Genomic DNA, 14,535 nt, shown 5'->3' on the forward strand with positions numbered 1-14,535 from the left:
CAGTTATGTCAATGAGTAAAGAAGTGAAGTGAGAATTGACCTAAAGAAAGATAGAGGGGAATACATTTTTTTATAGAAAAAGAAATGAACAAACAGAAAGAAAAAGGACAGCCCACACATTAAACAACAGTCAATGTGTCAAACTAACAGTTAGAAACCACCCCACAACCTTCCGGAACTTTTTCAGAGGATGTCTGTGTGGCAGCTAAAGCATGTCACTGTGGAGAGTGGGGAAGTAGCGGAGAACAGAGAGCATGCTGGTCCATGTTTGACACACCTGAAAGCCCCTGTGTTCTTCCTCTGAACAGTGCCTGTGGTGGTCTCTGCCTGCCTGGTTTTGAGGGCTTCTCATCGCCTCATGCCTGCCTCCAGGCATACCGCAAACCATCCTCTTCCCCAACTCATTCCCTCTCTTCTCTTGTCTCACTCATCAGCCCCCTCCTTCTATCCTCATTGACTCGTTCTCTCCTATTCTTTCTTCCTCTGTCTCTCCAGCCCCTCAGGGCAGCAAGTGAAGTCTTGAGGTTGAAGTCTATAGCGGCGTTCAGAGCTGGTAACCTCTGGCCTGGACAGACACGCCACATGGGGCCGTACCTTGCCTGAGGACAGGTCTGTCCAGCCATGCTGGGGGCCACAGAGACGTAGGGGTCAGGGGGAGAAACCAGCATGGTACAGATGAGGCTTTAGTGGCCTCTGCCAGAGTAGAGCTGACAGGTGAAAGGTCAACACAGCCTAATGATGGCAGCCAGAGGGCAGGGCAGGGCGGGGGACGGGGGGATAGACAGATGGAGGAGGGATGAAGGATGGAGGGAAGGGGAGGACAGATGAGATGAGTAGAGAACACTGAGCTGACGAGAGGAAAATGGAATCTAACCATGGCTACCTGCTGAGCCTGGGTAGTTTGCTATGCAGGAATTTCTGATTAAAGATGCCTGCATTACTGAACACATATATGTAATATACAGTGCATTCAGAAACTATTCAGACCCCTTGACTTTTTCCACAATGTGTTAAGTTACAGCCTTATTCCAAAATCTACCCCATAATGACAAAGCGTAAACAGGTTTTAGACATTTTTGCAAATATATTAAAAATAAAAAACAGAAATACCTTTTTTATTTACAGAACCAGTCAAAAGTTTGGACATACCTACTCATTCAGGGAATTGTCTTTATTTTTTACTATTTTCTACATTGTAGAATAATAGTGAAGACATCAAAAATATGAAATAACACACATCAAACGATGAAATAACACATACAATGCCTTGCAAAAGTAATCATCTCCTTTCCTATTTTGTTGCATTACAACCTGTAATTTAAATTGATTTTTATTTGGATTTCATATAATCGACAGAACACAAAATAGTCTAAATTGGTGAAGTGAAATTTTAAAAAGTACGTGTTTAAATTTTAAATTAAAAAAAATCATTAAAATGGAAAAGTGGTGCATGCATATGTATTCACCCTCTTTGCTATGAAGCCCCTAAATATGATCTGGTGCAACCAATTACCTTCAGAAGTCACATAATTAGTTAGATTGCACACAGGTGGACTTATTTAAGTGTCACATGATCTTAGTATATATACAGCTGTTCTGAAAGGCCCCAGATTCTGCAACACCACTAAGCAAGGGGCAACACCAAGCAAGCGGCCCCATGAAGACCAAGGAGCTCCCCAAACAGGTCAGGGACAAAGTTGTGGAGAAGTACAGGGTTGGGTTATAAAAAAATATCTGAAACTTTGAACATCCCACAGAGGACCATTAAATCCATAGTAAAAAAAAAGAAAGAATATGGCACCACTGCAAACCTGTCAAGAGAGGGCCGCCCACCAAAACTCACGGACCAGGTAAGGAGGGCATTAATCAGAGAGGAAACAAAGAGACCAATGAAAACCCTGAAGGAGCTGCAAAGCTCCACAGTGGAGATTGGAGTATATGTCCATATGGCCACTTTAAGCCGTACACTCCACAGAGCTGGGCTTTACAGAAGAGTGGCCAGAAAAAGCTGTTGATTAAAACTTCTTATGACTGCAATCCCGTTAACGAGAGCGATATGACAACAACCAATGAAAGTACAGGGCGCCATATTCAAAAGAACAGAAATCTCATAATTAAAATTTCTCAAACATACATGTATTTTATATCGTTTTCAAAGTAGTCTTGTTGTTAATCCCACCACAGTATCTGATTTCAAATAGGATTTACGGGGAAAGCACCACAAACGATTGTTAGGTCACCAACAACTCACTAAAATACACAGCCAATTTTACCAGCCAAAGAGAGTGAGAGAGGAAAAGCACAAATAGAGATCAAATGAATAACTAACCTTTGATAATCTTCATCAGATGACTTAATGTTACACAATACATGCATGTTTTGTTTGATAAAGTTCATAATTATATAAAAAAAATCTGAGTTTACAGTGGCGTGTTACATTCACTAGTTCCAAAAACATCCAGTGATTTTGCATAGCCACATCGATTCAACAGAAATACTCATCATAAATGTAGATGATAATACAAGTTATACACATGGAATTATATATATACCTCTCCTTAATGCAACCGCTGTCAGATTTCAAAAAAAGTTTACGGAAAAAGAAACGCATGCAATAATCTGAGACGGTGCTTAGAAGTAAAAATCACCACAGCAGCTGTCACGCCCTGGCCTTAGTTATCTTTGTTTTCTTTATTATTTTGGTTAGGCCAGGGTGTGACATGGGTGATTTATGTGTTTTGTCTTGTCTAGTTTTTTTTGTAGATTTATGGGGTTGTTCTTTTAGGTGTCTAGGTAAGTCTATGGTTGCCTGGATTGGTTCTCAATCAGAGGCAGGTGTTTATCGTTGTCTCTTATTGGGAGCCATATTTAGGCAGCCATATTCTTTGGGTATTTTGTGGGTGATTGTTTCCTTTCTTTGTGTTTTATGCACCAGTTAGGACTGTTACGGTTTTCACGTTTATGGTTTTGTAGTTTTTTCATGTTTGAGCTTTCTTATTAAATAACCATGAACTATAACCACGCTGCGTTTTGGTCAGCCTCTCCTTCCCAGGAAGAAATCCGTGACAGCAGCAACGATGGCGTCAACATAAACAAGAAATTACATGATAGATTTTCCCTTACCTTTGATGATCTACACCAGAAAGCACTCCAGGAATCCCAGGTCCACAATAAATGTTTGTTTTGTTCGATAATATCCGTTATTTATGTCCAAATAACTTCTTTTGTTAGTGCGTTTGGTATACATATCCAAACGTTCATTCTGGTCAGCGTTACATCGGACAAAAACTTATAAAAGTTATATTCCAGGTCGAAGAAATATTTCAAACTAAGTACAGAATCAATCTTTAGGATGTTTTTAACATATAGCTTCAATAAAGTTCCAAGCAGAGTATTCCTTCTTGTCTTCATGGGCAATGGAACGCAAGTGGGTACCATGAGGAATAAGAGTGATCAGAAAATGGGTGCTTGATAGACACCTGACACCTGATGCATTCTGCTATCATTCACTCCCACAACACCATAGTCTAGCCATAAGAAGTTAAAGAAAAAAATAAGCAAACCCGTTTGATGTTCGCCAAAAGGCACGTGGGAGACTCCTCAAACATATGGAAGAATGTACTCTGGTCAGATGAGACTAAAATTGAGCTTTTTGGCCATCAAGGAAAACGCTATGTCTGACACAAATGCAACACCTCCCATCACCCCGAGAATACCATCCCCACAGTGAAGCATGGTGGTGGCAGCATCATGCCGTGGGGAATGTATTTCATTGGCAGGGGCTTGGAAACTGGTCAGAATAGAAGGAATGATGGAAAGCGCTAAATACAAGGAAATTCTTGAAGGAAACCTGTTTCAGTCTTTCAGAGATTTGAGACTCGGACGGAGGTTCACCTTCCAGCAGGACAATGACCCTAAGCATACTGCTAAAGCAACACTCAAGTGGTTTAAAGGGAAATGTTTAAATGTCTTGGAATGGCCTAGACAAAACCCAAACCTCATTCCAATTGAGAATCTGTGGTATAACTTAAAGATTGCTGTTCACCAGTGGAACCCATCCAACTTGAAGGAGCTGGAGGAGTTTAGCTGTGAAGCATCTGCAAAAATCCCAGTGGCACATCTTCAAAGTAGTAGGCATGTTGTGTAAATCAAATGATACAACCCCCCAAAAAATCAATTTTAATTCCAGGTTGTAAGGCAACAAAATAGGAAACAAACCAAGAGGGGTGAATACTTTTGCAAGCCACTGTATGGAATCATGTAGTAACCAAAAAAAGTGTATTTTAGATTCTTCAAAGTAGCCACCCTTTTGATCACAGCTCTTGATCACAGCTTTACACACTCTTGGAATTCTCTCAACCAGCTTCACCTGGAATGCTGTTCCAAATGTCTTGAAGGGGTTCCTACATATGCTGAGCACTTGTTGGCTGCTTTTCCTTCACTCTGCTGTCCAAGTCATCCCAAACCATCTCAATTGGGTTGAGGTCGGGTGATTGTGGAAGCCAGCTCATCTGATGCAGCACTCCATCACTCTTCTTATTGGTCAAATAGCATTTATACAACCTGGAGGTGTGTTGGGTCATTGTCCTTTTGAAAAACAAATGATAGTCCCACTAAGTGCAAACCAGATGGGATGTCGTATTGCTGCATAATGTTGTGATAGCCACGTTGGTTAAACGTGCCTTGAATTCTAAATAAATCACTGACAGTGTCACCATGAAAGTACCCCCACACCATCACTACTCTTCCATGCTTGAGATCATCCGTTCACCTACTCTGCGTCTCACAAAGACATGGCGGTTGGAACCAAAAATCTCAAATTTGGGCTCATCAGACCAAAGGACAGATTTCCACCGTTCTAATATCCATTGCTCGTGTTTCTTGGCCCAAGCAAGTCTCTTCTTATTGGTGTCCTTTAGTAGTGGTTTCTTTGCAGCAATTCAACAATGAAGGCCTGATTCACACAGTCTCCTCTGAACAGTTAATGTTAAGATGTATCTGTTACTTGATCTTTTATTTTGGCTGCAATTTCTGAGGTTGGTAATTCTAATGAACTTATTATCTTCAGCAGAGGTAACTCTGGGTCTTCCTATCTTTTGGCAGTCCTCAGGAGAGCCAGTTTCATCATAGCGCTTGATGGTTATTGGGACTGCACTTGAAGAAACTTTCAAAGTTCTTGAAATGTTCCGTATTCAAATCAAATCAAATGTTATTTGTCGAACCTGACAAATAACCCGATCTAACATCCCGATCTAACATCTCTGGAAAGACCTGAAAATAGAAAATAGCAGCGATGCTCCCCATCCAACTTGACAGAGCTTGAGTGGATCTGCAGAAAAGAATGGCCGAAACTCCCCAAAATCAGGTGTGCCAATCTTGTGGCATCATACCAAAGAAGACTTATTATTATTTCATTTTTTTCACCTTTATTTAACCAAGTAGGCCAGTTGAGAACAATTTCTAATTTACAATTGCGACCTGGCCAAGATAAAGTAAAGCAGTTTGACACATACAACAACATAGAGTTACACATGGAGTAAAACAAACATACAGTCAGCCACCTTCTCCTCCCTCCTGAATCCTCCGCCCCCCCCCCCTCCTCCCTCTCTGCAGATGACTTCGTCAACCATTTTGAAAAGAAGGTCGACGACATCCGATCCTCGTTTGCTAAGTCAAACGACACCGCTGGTTCTGCTCACACTGCCCTACCCTGTGCTCTGACCTCTTTCTCCCCTCTCTCTCCAGATGAAATCTCGCGTCTTGTGACGGCCGGCCGCCCAACAACCTGCCCGCTTGACCCTATCCCCTCCTCTCTTCTCCAGACCATTTCCGGAGACCTTCTCCCTTACCTCACCTCGCTCATCAACTCATCCCTGACCGTTGGCTACGTCCCTTCCGTCTTCAAGAGAGCGAGAGTTGCACCCCTTCTGAAAAAGCCTACACTCGATCCCTCCGATGTCAACAATTACAGACCAGTATCCCTTCTTTCTTTTCTCTCCAAAACTCTTGAACGTGCCGTCCTTGGCCAGCTCTCCCGCTATCTCTCTCTGAATGACCTTCTTGATCCAAATCAGTCAGGTTTCAAGACTAGTCATTCAACTGAGACTGCTCTCCTCTGTATCACGGAGGCGCTCCGCACTGCTAAAGCTAACTCTCTCTCCTCTGCTCTCATCCTTCTAGATCTATCGGCTGCCTTCGATACTGTGAACCATCAGATCCTCCTCTCCACCCTCTCCGAGTTGGGCATCTCCGGCGCGGCCCACGCTTGGATTGCGTCCTACCTGACAGGTCGCTCCTACCAGGTGGCGTGGCGAGAATCTGTCTCCTCACCACGCGCTCTCACCACTGGTGTCCCCCAGGGCTCTGTTCTTGGCCCTCTCCTATTCTCGCTATACACCAAGTCACTTGGCTCTGTCATAACCTCACATGGTCTCTCTTATCATTGCTATGCAGACGACACACAATTAATCTTCTCCTTTCCCCCTTCTGATGACCAGGTGGCGAATCGCATCTCTGCATGTCTGGCAGACATATCAGTGTGGATGACGGATCACCACCTCAAGCTGAACCTCGGCAAGACGGAGCTGCTCTTCCTCCCGGGGAAGGACTGCCCGTTCCATGATCTCGCCATCACGGTTGACAACTCCATTGTGTCCTCCTCCCAGAGCGCCAAGAACCTTGGCGTGATCCTGGACAACACCCTGTCGTTCTCAACTAACATCAAGGCGGTGGCCCGTTCCTGTAGGTTCATGCTCTACAACATCCGCAGAGTACGACCCTGCCTCACACAGGAAGCGGCGCAGGTCCTAATCCAGGCACTTGTCATCTCCCGTCTGGATTACTGCAACTCGCTGTTGGCTGGGCTCCCTGCCTGTGCCATTAAACCCCTTCAACTCATCCAGAACGCCGCAGCCCGTCTGGTGTTCAACCTTCCCAAGTTCTCTCACGTCACCCCGCTCCTCCGTTCTCTCCACTGGCTTCCAGTTGAAGCTCGCATCCGCTACAAGACCATGGTGCTTGCCTACGGAGCTGTGAGGGGAACGGCACCTCAGTACCTCCAGGCTCTGATCAGGCCCTACACCCAAACAAGGGCACTGCGTTCATCCACCTCTGGCCTGCTCGCCTCCCTACCACTGAGGAAGTACAGCTCCCGCTCAGCCCAGTCAAAACTGTTCGCTGCCCTGGCCCCCCAATGGTGGAACAAACTCCCTCACGACGCCAGGACAGCGGAGTCAATCACCACCTTCCGGAGACACCTGAAACCCCACCTCTTTAAGGAATACCTAGGATAGGTTAAGTAATCCCTCTCACCCCACCCCCCCTAAGTTTTAGATGCACTATTGTTAAGTGACTGTCCCACTGGATGTCATAAGGTGAATGCACCAATTTGTAAGTCGCTCTGGATAAGAGCGTCTGCTAAATGACTTAAATGTAATGTAAATGTAAATAATACAGTAGAAACAAGTCTATATACGATGTGAGCAAATAAGGTGAGATAAGGGAGGCAAAAAAGGCCATGGTGGCAAAGTAAATACAATATAGCATGTAAAACACTGGAATGGTAGATTTGCAGTGGAAGAATGTGCAAAGTAGAAATAAAAATAATGGAGTGCAAAGGAGCAAAATAAATACATTTATTAAATTAAATAAATACAGTAGGGAAAGAGGTAGTTGTTGTGGCTAAATTGTAGATGGGCTATGTACATGTGCAGTAATCTGTGAGCTGCTCTAGCAGCTGGTGTTTAAAGCGAGTGAGGGACATAAGTGTTTCCAGTTTCAGAGATTTTTGTAGTTCGTTCTAGTCATTGGCAGCAGAAAACTGGAAGGAGAGGCGGCCAAAGAAAGAATTGGTTTTGGGAGTGACCAGAGAGATATACCTGCTGGAGCGCGGGCTACAGTTGGGTGATGCTATGGCGACCAGCGAGCGTCTTGTAGACGACCTGGAGCCAGTGAGTTTGGCGACGAGTATGATGCGAGGGCCAGCCAACGAGAGTGTGTAGGTCGCAATGGTGGGTAGTATATGGGGCTTTGGTGACAAAACGGATGGCGCTGTGATAGACTGCATCCAGTTTGTTGAGTAGGGTATTGGAGGCTATTTTGTAAATGACATCGCCGAAGTCGAGGATTGGTAGGATGGTCAGTTTTACAAGGGTATGTTTGGCAGCATGAGTGAAGGATGCTTTGTTGCGAAATAGGAAGCCAATTATAGATTTAACTTTGGATTGGAGATGTTTGATGTGGGTCTGGAAGGAGAGTTTACAGTCTATCCAGACACCTAGGTATTTGTAGTTGTCCACGTAGTCAGAGCCGTCCAGAGTAGTGATGTTGGAAAGGCAGGCAGGTGCAGGCAGCGATCAGTTGAAAACTTGAGGCAGTAATTGCTGCCAAAGGTGCTTCAACAAAGTACTGAGTAAATGGTCTAAAGACTTATGTAAATGTGATATTTGTTTCATCATTATGGGGTATTGTGTGTAGATTTATGGGGGGAAAAAACCATTTTAATCAATTTTAGAATAAGGCTGTAAGATTCAAGGGGTCTGACTACTTTCTGAATGCACTGTTATTCAGACTACTATGTGCTGAGCAGTGGTGTAGTGGTCACTTTTTGATCCCCACGATGCATATCAAATTAGTTTAGTGGAGGTATACTCCATATCAATTAATAAGGCTGATTGAACAGCTCCGAATGTTTAACTTAAAATGTTGATAAACTGTTATCTCTTCACGTTTAAAGTGCAGTAGTGTGCACACGGTGGTAGGCCTGCGTGCGAATGTGCCAAAATGCAATTTATGGGAAAACACAGTTTTGCGAGTGGACAGGACATGCGAGTGGTTTCACATACAGAGATGGAAATATCCATTCAAAATGTAAAAAGGGGGAGATCTACAGATGCAACAGCTATCATAGGTTGCTAATATGACTAGGAACATGCCTTTGTCTTCTAGACATGAAAGAAAGTTATTTGAAAACCAATATAACTGGATAGCACATATGAGGAAAAAAGTTTATAAAATAATTGGCTCCACATTTTTATGGTGGGCTAGGCTAATTTGAAGCAAGGTAAAACATGCCTCATGATCTGAATTTAAATCATCCAGTTTTCAAATAATTAAGGAAGAAGAAAAATGTTGCGACGCTAATGATACAAACTGTCTTCTGGTAGATGGAAACCGTTTCAGTTAACGTTAACTAGCTACAAAGTAGCTTACGCCCACCTGACATAATAATATCATGATTTTCTGCATCAATCCAGTGGTCATTTGTTTTCAAACTCCATCTCATGTGCACTACAGAAACAGCGCCAACCAATTCAAGTGTGGCTGCACACTTGAATTACATTTTTTTTATTTTTCCCAGACTTACAAATGGTCTCCTCATGTGGTTTTAGCATTGTTGTGGTCTTATAACATCTAATTTAGTTATTTTTCTATTTAAACAATTGCAATTTTAAAAGCTGACACGTGAATTTCTGACTCAGTTGACAGTCACATTTATGTATTTCAATAGTAGGCCTACTGTTAGCCTATTTGTACAGTACAGTACATCTTGGGTTGGCCTGACTGTGAAAGACCAATATGAGATTCATAATTTTAGGTAATTCAGAGTGTATATCACTTTCTCATATTATTTTATACACAGGGCGCCTTTCCTTCACTGGGCAGGGCGTTTGGCAACTGTTTTGCAAATTAGAGTATACCAACTTCTCCAGTCAGCCCTACACCACTGGTGCTGTCTTACATATTTCCTTAGGTGAAGTGTACGAGCAAGGTAAAAAAGTACATATCAGGTTCTCGCGGGTTCAGAATCACCTTGGTGGACCACATTTCCAGTCACCTTGTTATTAAAAGAACCCAAAATTCCCACTATTATCTGACGGCTACAGAACAAAGAAAAGGAAAGGCTGTCTTTCTCATCCTCCCTCCCTTCATCACCTCCTCCCAACAAACACAAATAAACACACAGTCACAAGCACTGTGCATTGTGTATTCTGAGTTGCCTCTGTGTGACCACAGGCCGTGTTCTGTATCCAGCCTCACTTATAGTAAAGCACAGCCTGTGCAATGCCCGTCAAAGACAACAGTATGTGTGTGTGTGTGTGTGTGTGTGTGTGTGTGCAATGATGCGCCTTCTGCCTGCCTGCCTGGCCCGATTTCATCTCCTTTCAAGGGAGCAGGGGGATTGAGGGGGAAGGGAGGGTTGATGGGATATTTCTTTTTTTGGGGGGGGGGTGTACAGAAAAAGTCACCCTGAATCTAGCAGCTGATTAATCAAGGGTGATTCGGCGGCAAGCGCAGCATACCCGCTCCATCCTGGCTAGTCCCTGTGTATTTATTTAGAGTAACCCGTAGCCAGTCATGCCTGACCTCAAACTATCAGGAGCAGCCACAGTTGCACCCAAGCATAAACAAACAAATGCGTAATGAAGGTAAGGGGGAGGGGGGCTGGGGGAGTGAAGGCAAGCGAGAGGAGAGAATCGGGTGTCTTTCTTTTCTTGGAGATAGGGATCTTGAGCTGACAACAGAGTTCATGAGTCCAGACTCATGGCCTAGTCGCTGCGTTGTGGGGAAGAAATAGCATCCTGTGTCCTGCTATTTGTTTCCCCTCTGACATGGGAAAGGAAATCATTGACCTCTGACGGAACAATCCATCTTCTGAGCCCGGCTCATTTTGCAGGGGGTATCAAGTAGCTTTTAGTAAAGAGGAAACCTCCCTGTGTGTCTACATGGCTAATTGGAAACGTTTGCCTGTGTATTTACTTATGGAACGGCCTAATGACAGAAATTGCGATTTTTATAATGTTCAGAAAAGCAGAAAATAGAATCTCTGTTAATGAGAACCTTGAAGAAATAAGTGGTCATCAAACACAGTCAATATCCCTCTCCCATTTGTCATTCGTTAATGGTCTGATTAGGTGGGCTAGCACACATACGCATGGGTACGCACATCTACACCGTATACACACTACCTGCAGCATTGGATATTCTGCCTTGAAATCCCTTCAAATCTTTGCAATGTGTTAACGGGTTGACCAACATCAAGTTTGATCAATTTCATCTAAGCAGTCTCGTAAGTAGTTCTGTGAGCAGAAAAAGGCAAAACAAACAATAAAACAAAAGGTATACGATGGGCCCTCTGTAGAGATGTATTGATCCAACACGAAGGTTAGCTAGCAGTCTGCCAGGGTTGGTTTTCAGCGCTCCCACGTGGCTCACTCTTGCATTTCTTCAAGTGGAGAAAACACAGAAAAGAACAAACAGAGTGGTCAGGAGAGGAAGAACAACGCACACCCAATAATACAGAGGATGTGTTAGGTTGAGAGGAGCCAAAGCAGCCTTTCATGGAAAGCTCTGAATGAAGGTTATGGTCAACCAGCAGTGTTCCTATAATATCTCATCTCTATATAGAGGACAGTAAGATAAAAGCCTCTGGGCAACATAATCAAGAGGAGAGCACCCACTGACAGGTGTCGGTTAGTAAACATCCACAATGTCACAATGTCCTACATCCCATCTTAACCTGTTGCGACGAGCCATCCCGGATCCGGGATCGTGAATACAGCCTCAAGCTCATTACCATAACGCAACGTTAACTATTCATGGAAATCGCAAATGAAATGAAATCAATATGCTAGCTCTCAAGCTTAGCCTTTTCTTAACAACACAGTCATCTCAGATATGCTTCTCAACCATAGCAAAACAAGCATTTGTGTAACAGTATTGATAGCTATTGATAGCTAGCGTAGCATTTAGCGTTAGCATTCAGCAGGCAACATTTTCACAAAAAACAGAAAAGCATTCAAAAAATAATTTACCTTTGAAGAACTTTGGATGTTTTCAATGATGAGACTCTCAGTTAGATCGCAAATGTTCAGTTTGTCCAAAAAGATTCTTTGTATCAGAGAAATCGCTCCGTTTGGTACATTATGTTTGGCTACCAAAGATTATGCACCAATTTAGACAAAGGACACCGGGCGGACACCTGGTAAATGTAGTCTCTTATGGCCAATCTTCCAATGAGATGCCTACAAACACGTCACAATGCTGCAGACATCTTGGGGAAATGACAGAAAGGGCAGGCTCATTCCTGGCGCATTCACAGCCATATAAGGAGACAATGGAAATCAGAGCCTCAAAAATTCTGCTCATTTCCTGTTTGAAGTTTCATCTTGGTTTCGCCTGTAGCATCAGTTCTGTGGCACTCACAGATAATATCTTTGCAGTTTTGGAAACGTCAGACTGTTTTCAGCTGTCAATTATATGCATAGTCAAGCATCTTTTTGTGACAAAATATTGTGCTTAAAACAGGCACGTTTTTTCATCCAATAATGAAATAGCGCCCCCATAGGTTGAAGAGGTTAAAGGCATTTTTAAAGACATGGTGGGAGTGGAGTGTGTGAGTGGTGCTCATTTAGATGCTGTTTATCTACCTGCCTGTCCTCTCCTCCTCCTTCCTTCCCCTTGTGTTTGTAACTAATCTGCATGAGACGTGGCCGAGGGGGCAACGGTTGGGCAGGTTGGCAGTGCAGGCGGGCATCACCACCTGGTGCTGAGAGAGAGAGTTTCCTACCAGGGGACCATGGTGGCCAGCCTCCCAACATAGCTTGTTGGGCTCTGATCCACCACAGCATCCCTCCCTCCCATCACACCATCCAGATTGGCCTCGCTGCTACAACTCTGACTGTTGGGAACAGAAGGAGGTCTGGATCACGTTGAACGAAACAGAGGAGAGGAGGATGAGGGGATAATGGAGGGAGAGGGAAAGGAGAGGGACGGCTAGAGAGAACACGTCGGTAAACAGCAGCACCTTTGGTCCGGCGTCTGTCTGGGCTTGGAGTCCTGGGGTGTGACAGGTAGACACTCTTATAGAGTTCCCAGCTTTCCTAAACACTGAGGGGAGGTTGAGACGTCCCAGATGATCCCTTCTCCTCCCCCTCCTTCACCCCCTCTCCTCCTTCACCCCCTCTCCTTCATTGCCCCTTCTTCCAACAGAAGCTAAGGACTGACTCGCTCCAGCGAGACTTTGAGGCATGGGAACAAACAGTCTGATACACAGCAGGACATACAATGCCTTCAGAAACTATTCACATCCCTTGACTTTTCCCACATTTTGTTGTGTTACAGCCTGAATTTAAAATGGATTAAATTGCGATTTTGTGTCACTGGCCTACACACAATACACCATACTGTCAAAGTGGAATTATGTTTTTGAAATTATTACAAAGTAATCCAAATTTAAAGCTGAAATGTCTTAAGTCAATTAGTATTCAACCCCTTTCTTATGTCAAGCCTAAATAAGTTCAGGAGTAAAAATGTACATAAGTCACATGGACTCACTCTGTGTGCAATAATAGTGTTTAACATGATTTTTGAATGACTACCTCATCTCTGTACCTCACACAATTATCTGTAAGGTATCTCAGTCGAGCACTGAATTTCAAACACAGACCCGAACACAAAGAGCAGGGAGGTTTTTCAATACCTCTCAGAGAAGGGCACCTATTGGTATATGCGTGAAAGTAAAAAAGGTAGACTGATTATCCCTTTGAGCATGGTGTATTAATTACACATGGATGGTGTATCAATAAACACAGTCACTACAAAGATACAGGCGTCCTTCCTCACTTAGTTGCCGGAGAGGAAGAAAACATCTCAGGGAAAAATACATGTATTCCGACGTGTGAATACTTATGTACATGAGATATTTCTGAATTTAATTTTCAATAAATTTGCAAAAATGTCTAAAAACATGTTTTCACTTTGTCATCGTGGGGTATTGTGTGTAAATATATATATATATATATTTCATCAATTTAAAATTCAGGATGTAACACAACAAAATGTGGAATAAGTTGAGTATGAATATGTCCTGAAGGCACTGTACATACTGTATCAATGTGGTCATTCGTAAAACAGGGAGGTCCCCCATAAGACACCAGCTTCATTAATAAGTGCATCAACGACTTCGTCCCAACCAGAAGCCATGGATTACTGGCAACTCCCCACTGAACTAAAGGCTAGGGCTGCTGCTTTCCAACAAGCCATCAAACAGTCAAAGCATCAATAAAGGACTAAGATCGAATCCTACTATGGCTCTGATGCTCATCGGATGTGGCAGGGCTTGCAACTATGAAAGCGTCTGCTAAATGGCATATATATATATATATACTATCACAGATTACAAATGTAAACCCAGCCGCAAGCTTCCCAGTGACGCAAGCCTACTAGATGAGCTAAATGCCCTCGAAGCAAGCAACACTGAAACTTGCAGGACAGCACCAACTTTTCCGGATGACTGTGTGATCACGATATGAGCAAGACCTTTAAAAATTCTGACATATTACCAAGACGCATACTCGGTGAATGCGCTGACCAGCTGTCAGTGTCTTCACTGACATTTTCAACCAACCTCTGACTGCAAAAGCATCATTACATTTGCTGACGACACTACAGTGGTAGGTCTGATCATCGATGACAATGACACAGCCTTTAGGGAAGAGGTCAGAGACCTGGCAGTGTTGTTCCAGGGCAACAACC

At 43.5% G+C, this 14,535-nt stretch overlaps 1 pseudogene; it reads right to left on the minus strand.

The window, feature by feature from the left end:
* Positions 1-468: 468 nt before the first annotated feature.
* LOC124046942 overlaps positions 469-14,535 on the minus strand; it is a 107,341-nt pseudogene continuing 93,274 nt past the window's right edge.

This window comes from Oncorhynchus gorbuscha, linkage group LG10 (assembly GCF_021184085.1).
Source record: "Oncorhynchus gorbuscha isolate QuinsamMale2020 ecotype Even-year linkage group LG10, OgorEven_v1.0, whole genome shotgun sequence".
In the NCBI taxonomy this organism is placed as follows: Eukaryota; Metazoa; Chordata; class Actinopteri; order Salmoniformes; family Salmonidae; genus Oncorhynchus; species Oncorhynchus gorbuscha.